A 14605-nucleotide genomic window follows, 5' to 3' on the forward strand; every position below is an offset into this window, starting at 1 on the left:
CTGTAAAATTAATTAGATTAGTTGTTCCTGAGATATGGTTTTGGTCCATAAGTGGGCGACGCCACGCCAATATTCAATTTAAAAAAAAGCCTGGGTGCAGCTTCCTTCTGCCATTTCTTCCGTAAAATTTAGTGTTTCTGACGTTTTTTATTAGTCGGTTAACGCACTTTTAGTGATTTTCAACATAACCTTTGTATGGGAGGTGGGCGTAGTTATTATCCGATTTCTTTGATTTTTGAACTGTATATGGAAATGCCTGAAGGAAACGACTCTATATAGTTTGGTTGACATAGCTATAGTAGTTTCCGAGATATGTACAAAAAACTTAGCAGGGGGCGGGGGCACGCCCACTTTTCCAAAAAAATTACGTCCAAATATGCCCCTCCCTAATGCGATTTGTGCCAAATTTCACTTTAATATCTTTGTTTATAGCTTAGTTATGACACTTTATAGGTTTTCGGTTTTCGCCATTTTGTGGGCGTGGCAGTGGGCCGATTTTGCCCATCTTCGAACTTAACCTTCTTATGGAGCCAAGAAATACGTGTACCATGATACATGTTTCATCATGATATCTCAATTTTTACTCAAGTTACAGCTTGCACGGACGGACGGGCAGACAGACATCCGGATTTCAACTCTACTCGTCACCCTGATCACTTTGGTATACATAACCCTATATCCGACTCTTTTAGTTTTAGGACTTACAAACAACCGTTATGTGAACAAAACTATAATACTCTCCTTAGCAACTTTTTTGCGAAAGTATAAAAAAATTAACATATTTTCAAAATGGGCAGAAATATGCATAGTACTCTGGAAAAAAGGATAATAATACATATTTTACAAAATGGCAAAAGTCCAACTCAGATTGCCGAAATTTTGAGTTGTTCGAGGAAAATGGTATACAACGCCATAATTTTGTTAAAAGGGATCCAAATTTGCTCAAAAATAAAAAAATCCAAAAAGCTCCTGGGTGTAAAACAACGGAACTTGTCGATACAGCCATCAGTAGAAAAAGCAAGGGTGATCCTTTTAAATCATCCCGAGAGATTATGGCAGAAATAAACAACGAATGTGGGCTTAACGTATCCAGTAAATTTGTGCGAGGACGTCTATATGATGATCTGTTAGTTTGGACGAGTAAGTCGGAAACAACCACACCTGGCAAAAAAAAACATAAGAGCACGGCTGGACTTTGCTAAAGAACATTTAGAAAAGGACGTCAAATTTTGGAAAAGGGTTCTGTGGAGCGATGAAACTAAGGTGAACCGTATCGGATAGGATGGAACACCATTTCCCCATCGTCCCAGGTGTCAGTCGTATAACTCCAGATACACTACAAAAACTGTTAAGCACGGCGGAGGTAGCGTAATGGTCTGGGGAGCGTTTTCCTGGTACAGTATTGGACCATTGGTAAGGATAGATGGTAGAATGGACCAATTTGTGTACATAAACGAGGTGTCAGATATTAGTGGAGAGCACGCCCGGAGGATGCAAAACAATTTTAAAAAATTGTGGGTACACAACAAAATATTATGGGAAACTTAACCATTTTTTTTTAAAAACTATTGAATAAAACTTTTTAATTTTTTGCAAATAACTCACTTATTTCTTACTTTATGTAATGCTACTGAAAAAATAAAATTTGTTTTCTGTTTATATCGAAAATACACGTCTTTTATTACATTCTCAAAGTGTGCTATTTCTCTGTCCATGACTGTATAAATGATCAGGATGACGAGAAAAGTTGAAATCCGGATGACTATATATGTCCGTCCGTCCGATATTTTGATGAAACTTGGTAATCAGGTTCCTAAGTACAAAAAAAATTCGAGTTCGTAGATGGGCGTAATCAGACCACTGCCGCGCCCACAAATCGCCATTAACCGAAAACATATAAAGTTCCATAACTAAGCACTAAGTTAAGATATAAAGCTGTACAGAGGATCACTGTAGCAAGGGGCACCAGTGAGAGAATTTTTTTGAAAAAGTGGGTGCGGCCCCGCACTTTAAAAAGTTTAATATATGTACATATCTCCTAAATAACTTAAGCTACAACAACCAAATGTGCTGAATGCCAATCTTATAAGAACTTGTACCGACAGTGTGAAAATGTATGAAATCAGGGGACAACTCCACTCACTCCCCATATAACGGTACTGTTAAAAATTACTAATATCGCAATAAATCAATAATACGCCAAAGGCATTAAATTTTACATCCGGGATGGTATGAGAGGGCTTTATGAGAGCCGGTGTGAAATTTGAACAAGGGGAGTGGCACCGCCCACTTTTTGTGAAATCCCATATCTAGGGACCCGACCCTATTTCGCATAAATTTAGTTTATAGAATTCTTATCACATTCCTTTATCATAGGACTACAACCACGCCTACTTCCCATATAACATAATTTAAAATTCCATTTGACTCTTTTACTTTCCAGTACACAAATCAAGAAGTAATTAATATAACGGGGTAAAATTTTGCAGTAATAAAAACCAAAAATTTTCCAAATCCAAAAAAAAAACTGTTTAAGACTGTAGGTACCGATTATGTGATTTTTGATTTTCCAGCTGTCATTATGCTGAATACATCTTATCTCAATGAAAATTACAGAATATTCTTTAACCCCTATGCTACAATACTATTTATAATGATTTTGGTTTTTCTAAAAATTCGTTTGCCGAATATGTCGGTGTAGTATAAGTAGTATAAGTTATATATAGTACATACTACGAATGACGAAGCAAAAGAAAGCAACACAAGTCAAACAAACAATATAAATACCAGTCAAACCACTTTTCCAGTCGATGACTCAACAACAACAACAACTATCTCAAATTTTATTTCCCAACTTACCTCTTCTGATACTCCCGCTTCCATTTTTCCCCCCTTATCCTACCTCCCTACAGACTTCCAAATGCAAATGAAATATGATTAAAATATTACAATGGAATATAAACGGACTATTTAATAATTACCCGGATTTAAATATTTTAATTAATGAATTTTCTCCTGAAATCGTTGCTTTACAAGAGACGCATCTCCCCGCTAATAAGATAGCGTATTCTCCTAAAAACTACACAAGTTACTTTTCTAATAGCAGTCAAAACACTTCCTGTAAGCAAGGCATTGCAATTCTCGTTAAAAACGCCATCAACCATAAACTCATCCCGGTCACTTCTGGCATTTCCTGCTTGGCGTTGGAAATTGACATAGGCTTCAAAATCACTATTGTCAATTGCTACATCCCGCCTCATCAGAACTTTACTAATAGGGACCTTAGTAATATCATCAACACTGTTTCTGCCCCAATTGTTTTGTTAGGAGATTTTAATGCTTGCAGTCCGCTGTGGGGTTCTCCTACTAGTAATAAAAGAGGAGAAATCATTGAGGATGTAATACTTTCTCACAACCTAGTCGTCCTTAACGATGGATCACCCACTCACTTCTCCACTCATAAAACGTTTACCCATTCCGACATCACCCTTGCCTCCACACCAATTGCACCCAAACTTTCCTCCAATACACTTCAAGACCTCCATAATAGTGACCATTTTCCGATTATAACCTCCATTTCCATCCCTAATTGGTATAAAGTAAGACCCACATCAAAGTTCTTAACGGAGAAGGCAGATTGGGCAAAATTTCATCGTCTTTCTGTTATATTTTCGGACAACAAACTCCTGGCAAAAAACATAAACGCTGAAGCTGCTGCTATTAAAACCATCATCCGATCAGCAGCACATTACGCGATACCCCAGTCAAGTACCAAGCATTTCCATGCTAAATTGCCATATTGGTCAAATCTCCTAACAATTTTAAGGAACAATAAACAAACATTATGGTCCAAATACAAACATTCCAGAACTGACAATAATTTCATAAGCTATAAAAAAGCGAACGCGGTGTTTAGAAAAAAATTAAAATCTGCCAAACGAAAAGCTTTAGAAACACTCACCGCCAATATCAACCCATTTTCGAGCACAAAAAAAATTTGGTCAGACATTAAAATTCTTACAGGCTCCTCACAACGATCCAGCATACCATTTGTACATTCAGCCCAAGGTCCTATTTATAACCCTCAAGACATTGCTCAGAAGTTTGCGGACACATGGTCAGATAATTCCAACAGTCAGAATTTTCACAATGATTTCTACACCTTAAAAAGCCAAACAATCTCTGAAAACTACGATAACCCATTTCCCTCACCCAGAGCCGTCCAAGCAGATGCTCCCATCACATTAAGTGAATTCGATGTAACAATTGCATCGATGACTGGTAAAACTCCAGGATTGGACAAAATTTCCTATCCCATCCTTAAAAATCTCCCTCGATCCCTTAAAATACGTATAATTTCTCTTTACAATAAAATCCTCAACGAGGGAGTCTATCCACAGGAGTGGAAGACAGCTTCCATTGTTCCCATCCCCAAGCCCAATAAACCTACTTCGCAAATAGAGAATTATAGACCCATATCCTTACTTCCCTGCATGTCCAAAATTCTAGAGAAAATAATATCTGTAAGAGTTATGTGGTTTGCCAAAGCAAACGCTTTTATAAAACCCCAACAATTTGGCTTCCAAAAAGGTTTAGGAGTAACTGACGCTCTGTTATTTTTCGAACACTATGCCTCTACGGCTTTGTCAAACCGAAATCACGTTTCTGTGCTAAGTTTAGACTTTGAAAAAGCATTTGACAGTATTGCACCTCACATGGTACTCAGGGAACTTAAAAAATGGAATGTTGGCGAAAAACTATATAATATAATAAAATCGTTTTTGATCCACCGAAAATATTTTGTTATTGCCAATAAGCATAAATCCGGCCTACACGATCTGTTTAATGGTATACCACAGGGATCACCTCTTTCTGTTGCGTTATTTACCATTGCGTTCAATGAAATAAGTACAATTATAAGTTCTAGTGGAGCTGTCAAACACTGCATCTATGCCGATGATGTTTTAATATTCTCTCAAACTCAAGATCTAAACCAAGTTAAACATATATTTTTAAATATATTGAATAAAATAAGTAATTGGTCCAAAATTTCAGGCGGTAATATATCGCCTAGCAAATGTTAAACTTTTCACATATGTCGGAAACAAAAGTGCTCTATTCCTAATATATCCTTTTCAAACGTTGATCTCCCACGTGCTAATAAATTAAGAATCTTAGGACTTATATTCGACATCAAATTAACTTTCAAAGAGCATTGTAAATATGTTAGAGTAAGTCTTTTTTCTAGATTGAATATAATTAAATTCTTATCTTCTAAATACTGCTTAGTACATACAAATACTCTTGTCAATATAACAAAAGCTTTAATATTATCTAAAATTGACTTCGGACTTTGTATTTACGGACATTGCGCTAATACAAACATTAAGCTCTTGAAGAAGAAGCATTCGCGCCTTCCCAACGTCACCAATTAAGGCAATTCTATCTGAAGCTGGATTACCACATATAAACTACCCGACCATGCGTAACACCATGATGCTTATACCGAGGCTACTTCACTGCAGAAATGAATTAATTTTTTCGCAAATCAATTGTTCTATACGAAATCTTAAGACTAGTCGTAAGCCGTCTACTATTATGCGTTGCTTAAGTCTAGTTCAACAGCTAAACATCGTAACCACTTCATCACTTCTTAAAACTTCAGAGTATCCTCCAAGTGCGCTTCCAAATTCATCACTCATCAACATCCTACTTAAGTACCCAAAATATTCTACCAGCAGTAATGAATACAAACAAATGTTTAATGCGGTATTAGAGTCCTTAAATAATGATTGGAACTTGTATTATACGGACGGATCCAAGTCAGACACCAGCACAACGTTTGCTGTGACAAACCAGCTAGGTGCTTCTATTATGGTCGGTTCCTTGCCATCCTACTGCTCGGTATTTACTGCCGAAGCATCCGCAATATTTGAGGCAGTACAATTTGCTTCCCGAATGGGAAATAAATGCGTTATATGTACCGACAGTAGATCTGCAATTGAAGCTATATTTAATACCAATAATACCAATAAAAATAATGTGGGTGCCTAGCCATATCGGAATTCATGGCAACGAAATTGCCGATAAAAAAGCTAAAAAAGCTTCCAAACAACCACTCCACTTCTTTGACTATTTCACCGATAAAGACATGCGCAGACTTGTTGAAACATACGTAAATGAACTTGGATTTCATTTCAAGAGAATGGAGTAATCACGATCACCACTACAACAAAAAATTTAATCCTGCGGGAACAAAGCCTTTATACCCAGGAAAAACGACTTGTAAAAATATAAGGACATTTATAAAACTTCGAATAGGACACACAACTGCTACACATGCTCACATCTTAAATGGCGTAAATAAACCAAATTGCGTGTTCTGCGGATCAAATGATGTCACAGTTATACACCTCCTCGATACCTGCCCGGCACTTCAACGAATCAGGGCTAATGTTTTTCCTAACAAAAAACCTTCTTTATATCTAGAACGGACTGATGACAGTAACATAGAAATCATATCTGAATATATTTCGCTTTGCAAATTAAATATTTAGTTTAGTTACGAACATGCACCCATTTACTTTTGCTTTGAAATTTATCTTTTTATTGTATCTAAATTTACGTTATATAAATCGATCACAAATGAGAATATAATAGACTAAGTTTTTATAACATGAGCTGAAGGCCCTGGCAGCCTGTGCTTTATATCTATAAGTGGAACGATTATTTATAATTATTTCTCGTTTAAATAAATAAATAAATAAATAGTACATACTACTATGATCAAACTGAAAGGTGTATAGTATAGGCATATATAAAATTTTACATCGTATAGTATTTCCCTGGCTTTGATTCCTCCAAGTTACAAGAGTATAAAATGTGCGGCTGCACCCGAACATAGCGCTTTCTTACTTGTTTTTGTATTAATTATGTAATATAAATATCTCGGACATAAAGCAAATTGACCAGGGTATATAATAATAATAAGTAAGGAAGGGCTAAGTTGGAATGTAACCGAACATTTTATACTCTTGCTGGCGAAATATATGTAGGTGTTGGCATAACTTTATAACAATTTAGGTCATTTAATTTAGTATCTATATTTTACTTCCCGTCAGCGAAAATTATATTAAAATGATCCTCAAATGAGATATTTCAGACAAACTTAAACGAAGATTAAATTTGATATATTAAATTCATGTGCACAACGTCTATCAGAAGATCGGAATTAATGATATTGACCATATATACGATATAAAGCCAAGCGGAAGTTTGAAAACCTTTATTAGGTATATGGAAGATAGGAGTAGTGGTTATTCGTTTTTAAGAATTTTTGGCATAACTACATATTTTTGTCAGAAACAGATGCTCTCTGAGTTAAATTACCTCACATACCATCAACAATAGAGTTTGGATTGAGTTTGCTGAGTGCCAGAAGCTAAATATCAGGTGAATACGGTGGTTGCGTCACAATATTGGTTGGAAATTTGGCGAAAAACTCACGAAGAATTAATGTAGTATGCGACTGTGCATTATTGTGGTGCAAAAACCAATAGTTGTGGGCTCATAACTCCAACCTCTTTTTACGAATAGCTTCGCGCAAACGACCCGTAACACTCAAATAGTAATCCGGTCGGAAGAAATTTGGAGTGCATTATACTTCGATAATAGAAGAAAACTTAACCTTTATTTTTGTCAACATAACCTTGATTTTTGACCTGCTTTGACGTGTTTTTTCGGCTTCGGCTTACCTTTACCACGATATTCAACCGGTTGATCGTCTGTTTCCGATTCGTAAGCATAGATCCAAGACTCTTCGCCAGTAAAAATACGTTTCATGACATTCTGGTAGTCGGAAAGCATTGTTTCAAAGACGTTAACGCGAAGCTGTTTTTCAAAAAAATTGAAGGATTTTGGAACAAATCGTTATTTCACTTTTCTTATTTATATTTCAAAATACATTCGACAGAGAACAGTTTTATGGCAATGGACAGATCTACAACTTTTGTACATACACATTCTAGGCATAACTTCAAAATTTATGTGAAAAATTCGAAAAACAAAATTTTTGTGTTTATGTATGTAATTTTTTTTGTCATCACATATGTATGTACCTACACTGTATAATGAGGTTATGTGAAAAAAGTTTGTATACACAAGTTATGGATCTTTTCAAAACCTTCAATATTGGCATATAACCTTATTCTACAGGATTCGTAGTTTCGCCAGAAATCGAGAAAAATCGTTTTGTTTTTTATTTTATCCTTAATGTTTGTTGTTTTATCTTTCGTTTCTAATTGCTTTCAACCAACTATTAATTTCTTTCTTTTTTATCATTTTCAAAGGCTAAAAATAGAGTAATGAAATAAGTGAGTATATTATGTACATAAGTTAGTACGAATTAATAAGATGGCCAATATGATAAATTCACGGTTTGTTATGACGACATGAAAGTTAATGCTTTTACGTTCCATACTTTTAGGCGCTTTTATTATTATCGTTGTGCTGCTCAACTTTTAGTCGGTTTGTCACATAAGAGAGTGAAAATTTCAAGCGCGTTTTAAAAGAGAATTAGTAATAAATCGAAATGCCCTTTAAATATCTGTACATATATCGTTTCATTGATCAGTGCCTTTGGAAAAATTTAGAAATTTTGTTTACCTAAGTAACAGTAATTACTTACAAGGATATCTTTAATATGAAATATATAGAACCAAGTAAGAAATGAGGAATGCAAAAGAAATATATTTAAACATTTTCTACTTAAAATTAATAAAATTTTTTCAAGACACGTTTTTAGAAAATTTATTATACATTTAACATCTATCCAACGTTCATTTCATTTATTCTCAAACTAGAGGTCCGGTCCTCGCTTACTATGGCTGGCACATGTATAATACTAGTACTACCATCTACATACATATATGATTTCTATTAAGTTAGATTATAACTATTCGTTAATGAGATGCAGCATTTTTGAGGAGCAACTTGTGTTATTTTACCTAAAGCATTTCGTATAATATGAGCATTGTTTTTTGGGGGAAAATACTGTTGAATTTGGGCTTTGCACCAAGAAAGTCCAACGTTGAAAATAGATTTGCTAATTTGGTAAGAGGCGAAATAAGCACCGAGGACAATGACGCCCTAAAGAGGCGAAAGCTCTGTTCAAAGTGGGTGCCTCGCAAGTTCATAATCTAACAAAAACAAGAAATTGCTGATTCTGAGGAGTGTTTGAGTGCTCATAAATCTCTTTAATAATAAAACAGAATTTTTGCGTCGGTATGTGACAATAGAAACATAACTCCATCATTCCACACTGGAGTCCAATCGACAGTCATTCTAGTGGACTGCACATGATGAACCGGTTCTCAAGCGTGGAAAGTCGGCTGACAAGGTTATGGCAGCAGTATTTTGGGATGCACTTGGTATAATATTCATCGACTGAATACTGAGCCAGTTATAATCTACTACACTGCGTACTTGGTTTCAGTTCTTTTCTACTACATATTACGAATATTTAGCAATTGTATTATTTTTGAGGAAGTAACAGTTCGAAAATAATCACTTAAATCATATACCATATATATATACATATGTATGTATATATTAAATCAACAATGTATTTAAGGTATTTAATTGGATAAGGATTAATGCTGCATTGGTTAAAATCGCTTCGAAAATTAGCCTTTATTTGTCGAAAAATTAAATTACAAAAAATGTTATTGTGGGATATCCATAAGAGATAGACATATACCATCGCAGAGTTTTCTGTAGACCTTTTCAATGTGTACAATTTTGATAAATTTCGTAGGGTTCAGTGTGCGTTTTTAATGTAAGCTCAAAAAAATTAATTATTTAATTATTTACGACATCACAACAGTATTTCTTTTTAGTAAGCATAAGTAAACTAAATTATATTATCCAATTATAATTATAGTTTTTAATTTATTACGTTTAATGAGTTAAACACAAATTAGCTTTTCTGTGATTATAAAAAAGCGGCCGATTTTATTGTTTTTAAAGTGATACACAGACTAAACTTCGTGTTTCAATAAAAAAAAATAAAATAAAATATTAATTTCAATTATAGTGTAAATTAAATTTAATTAAAAACATAAAAAATATAATTTTTTCATCGCATGCCAGTCTCTTACATTTCGAGCTCATTTTATAAAGCTCACCATCTTTCAATTGATTTATCTATAGCTGAATGTGTTTTATTTTTAATTTTTAATATTTTTTATTAATAACATGTCATTAAATTATTTCTAAATAAAAAATTTCTATACCGCAAAAAGTACCACTATGCAATACTTGAAAATTTTGAGTGGTAAGGTTTGCGTTGCCACGATTGTATCTTTGCAAACACTACTACTAGTGCTGTGCTCAAATTGAAAGGTGAATTTTGTCCATTTCATCTCCTTCAAAGTAATCCCTTTCCGCTGCAATACACTTACGCCAACGAATTTTCCAGTCATCATATCACTTGGAAAAATCCTCCGTCGTGATGGCCATCAGAGCTTTCTTCGATTCAGCTGTTATATCCTCAATAGAGTCAAAACGGTGTTCTCAGAGTGGTCATAAGAATTTGCTGAATAGCTAGAAGTTACATGAAGGTAAATCAGGCGAACGCGGTGGTTGCGAGACGATATTAGTTGGAAATATGTCGAAATGATCACGAATAACGAATGCAGTACGAGATGGAGCATTATCGCACTTCTTCACTTTTAAAGTCACACAAAACGACGCGTATCTCAAATACTAATGAATATTTTGACGTGAAATTTAGCATAGAAGTCACTAACAGTACTACTTCTAATCAACTGTTCAACTTACAGAAAAAAATTTACCAATTCGAAAAACACACGAAGTAAGTCAATTTGATCACAGTAGTATGTATTTATATACTAAAAAATAATACAAATAATTTAAAATTTATACCCATTTTTGTTGTTTGTTTTATTTTTATTTACTACTAGTGCATCCGGCCACGCGTTGCTGTGGTATACATTTTATACTATTATTCATATAAAAAACTATTCAATACAGTGAAAATTTCATTTACGAATAAAGGCGAAACCGATTTTGACGGTATATGAAAATACAGGGGACTGTACTTGAGGTTTAATTTTGAATATGTATATTCATACAAATAAATGTCTTTGGAAAAAATAACGAACTTAAAGCTGTTTTCTCAGTTAGGTTAACAACATCTGTCGGTTCTATTTAAAAAAAGGTTCTTTACCGAAAGAAGGAATCTTGGTTAAGAGTACCAGAACTTAACTGAAAATGGCTGCTAAACAGACATTGAGAAAATGGCCCCTAAGGTTTGGCATTTTACAGAAAATTATAATTACAGTTGAACTTTTCTAACTCAAATCGCCATAAACTACAAAAAAACTTCGAGTTATGGCACGAAATTTGTATGCAATTTGACTTCTATTGCTAATTCAAGAGTTCGAGTTATGGAGAACTTCGAGTTATAGAAGTTTGAGTTGTGGAAGCTCAACTGTATTATATATTTTTAGGGATTTTGAATACATGCGTATGTTTAGAAATATATACAGTGATATCTCCCATAGACAGACACTGACGAACCAGCCTTTCTGTCCAGTAATTAGTGTTAGATTGTACTTAATAAATATCAACAAATTGTGGGACCGGTCAATATGTAAATGGATATGCCCGCTTAATGGATTTAATAGAGCTTCCATTTAATGCAGCTTTCTCTGTATTTTTTATGTATGAATTATTTTGACTATCCTATCTTCTAAGTTACTTCAAACTGGACTCAGTTTGCTAAAATTTGCTAAAATCGACTCAATACTTTAGGAGTCCTTCGCGGACAAACAACATGACAAGTAGTTTTTATATACAAAGATATATGGTATTTCATTAATTTTTTTTCTTATAACCTGCTTTCAGAATTGTTAGCTATTCTAATGCAATTATGTTTGAAAAAGAAGAAACAGTGTACTGCCTTTAAAAATTATAAAATATACAAGAAATTCACACCAATCGGAAACGAAAGATAAAACCACAAACATTAAGGAAAAAATAATTTACGTCATTCTGTATCAGGAAAAGGAAAGCGTGCCGTTTTTGATTTTTATCCTGTGCTATAAATTTTTTTTTAACGAAATTTGGTGGAACTTACCTTTGCGTTTTCGAAATTTACTGTATTTTTTGTAATTTAAAACATGTATTATTTTATATAATATAATTATCAATCAAACGATAAAACGCAGTGTTTTTACTCTGCTTTTATAAAATAACATGAACAAACTGTTGGTAACAATGATTGGAGGACTGCTGTAATTTTCTACCAATGGTTCTATAGATCGCAAACTTTCACACTGGGAGTATATGAAAATAAAGTAAGAAACCTAAAATTATATTTTTTATATAGATATGTTTCTACAAAGGTGAAGCCTATAAATATGAACGGAAAATATTTTGATCGAGGTGAATTCTGAATGGAGTTAATATGAGGGCTGCCAGGCCTAACTTTTTCCATTTCTCTACGTATTCTTCTTTGCCATTCGCATTGGCTGATTTATCTGTTCGCTTTATTTATCCATCAATCAGAAATCAGTTTTTAATCGTTTAGTGGGGTCTTTATTAACATTTTCTGAAAAAACTTAACGCAATAATGTTCAACGGACGTTCATAGAGCTTAAATTTTTAAAATAACGTTTAAAAATTCGAAACTGGGAAGAAGAAAATGTGGATAAAATTCGTGTGAAAGATATGAAAAAATTAATTTTGTATTTTTTTTCTTGTATCATTACATCACATATGTTTGTATATTTGCACATGTCCTTCTACTTTTGCAAAGTGCAATTCTGCCTTAAAGCTTAATTATTTATTTTGTTTCAATATACATATACATACATATGTATATTTATATGAACATTATTAGGTTCAAATATATATTTATTTATTTCTCCCAAAAATTAAGATTTCTGAGACCTTACTTTATAGAATTTTATATAAACACTTTTTTAGTATAAAAGGTTTATACTTGTAGGAGCTGATATCAAAATTAGACAATGGGCGTGGCGCTGCCAATATCATGGTGAAAATCAATTTCTCGAGACCTTCTTTACCCATTTCAAACAAATTTTGCCAACCTTATGATACAGTGTGAAAGAGTGTGTTTTTTTTTGTAAATAGAATCGATAAAATCGGATGAAAGTTTGCTCTAACCACCATATAACTAATATCAGGGCTTTCAAACATGTGGTTTGTGAGGTACCTTAATGAAACTCAGAGAGCATCTTATTCTATGAATAATATGTGGTAATCCAAAAGATTGATAAAATTGGTAAAATCGGTTCTATACTACCCCTGTCCCCCATATAGCTAATATGAGATTTTCAAACGTCCAGTCCAGATTTTCAAACGTCCAGTTGGCTCTATATAATATATGTAAGATACTTAGCAAAATTAATGGAACGTATACTATTAGATATAACACAGTTTAAGGGGCACACCTAATGTGAAATTTTCAAAACATCGATTTTTTCATATTTCGATAGGTTATACCTTTAAAAATAACATACTAAAATTTCAAATCGATATCTGAAACAGTTTTTGAGTTACAGCCATTTAAAAGAGTAGCCGCTCGGCAATTAGAAAACAATCACTTTATCTTTAAACGCGTTTTCCTCGAAACAGCATTTTTCGAATTTGCTGGAGTGACTACTCGCAGACAAATGATCCGATCGCTATCAATTTTTTTCACATCTTCTCTATATAGTTCTCCATACGATGACCTTCCAGTTTTTTGATCTAATCAAAAATCGAATTTTGGCACTCCAAAAACGACCATAATTTTGGGTGAAATTTAACTCTTTTTTCAACATGCCGCCATTTTGTCAATTTTTGATTTTTTTATTAGCCCGAGGGTCATCATACAGACAATATATTTTAGTTTAACGAGCATTTTTTTTAGGTTTTATCAACAGAGAAGGCTGCAATCATGGCAGCAGTGGAGGACCTTTTTTTTGGCGTCGCCGGAGATCGCTTGTCATTTCAAAAATATTTAATATTTTCTTTCAAAAATTTTTCAGTTTACTCTTAAAACATGTATAAATATACCCTAAAAATTTTAAAACGATTGATTGACCAGTTTTTTTTTATCCCAAAAAATGTCTTTTTTTACGCTGTCACACTAGGTGTGCCCCTTAAGGATGTTTCTAAATCGTGAGACCAAAAAAAACGTTCTTAATTTTTTTTTTTGCATATTCAAGTTTTACGATCACGCTCTCAATATTTCGGGTTGAAATCTGATAAATTACGAAAGTTATGTGCCGTTTGTTGGAGCGGTGCCAACACATATTCACAGAATAATAACAAAAAAGAGCCAAACAATTTTTTTTAAAAGCTTATAATTCTGCGTTTGTCATATTTCTTCTTCGTTTTTACGTTTGCTTTCAAATTATATTTACGGACGCTATGACTTCCACCAGGAGGACGTGTCCTTACAAACTTATCGCAATTCGTTGAACTACATAACATTTTTGTACCTTATTGTGGAGCTTAGTTATGGCCTTTGTTATGGACGGACAGACAGACAATCACGTAGATTTAAAATTGT

Source organism: Bactrocera neohumeralis, chromosome 3 (assembly GCF_024586455.1).
Source record: "Bactrocera neohumeralis isolate Rockhampton chromosome 3, APGP_CSIRO_Bneo_wtdbg2-racon-allhic-juicebox.fasta_v2, whole genome shotgun sequence".
NCBI classification, from domain to species: Eukaryota; Metazoa; Arthropoda; class Insecta; order Diptera; family Tephritidae; genus Bactrocera; species Bactrocera neohumeralis.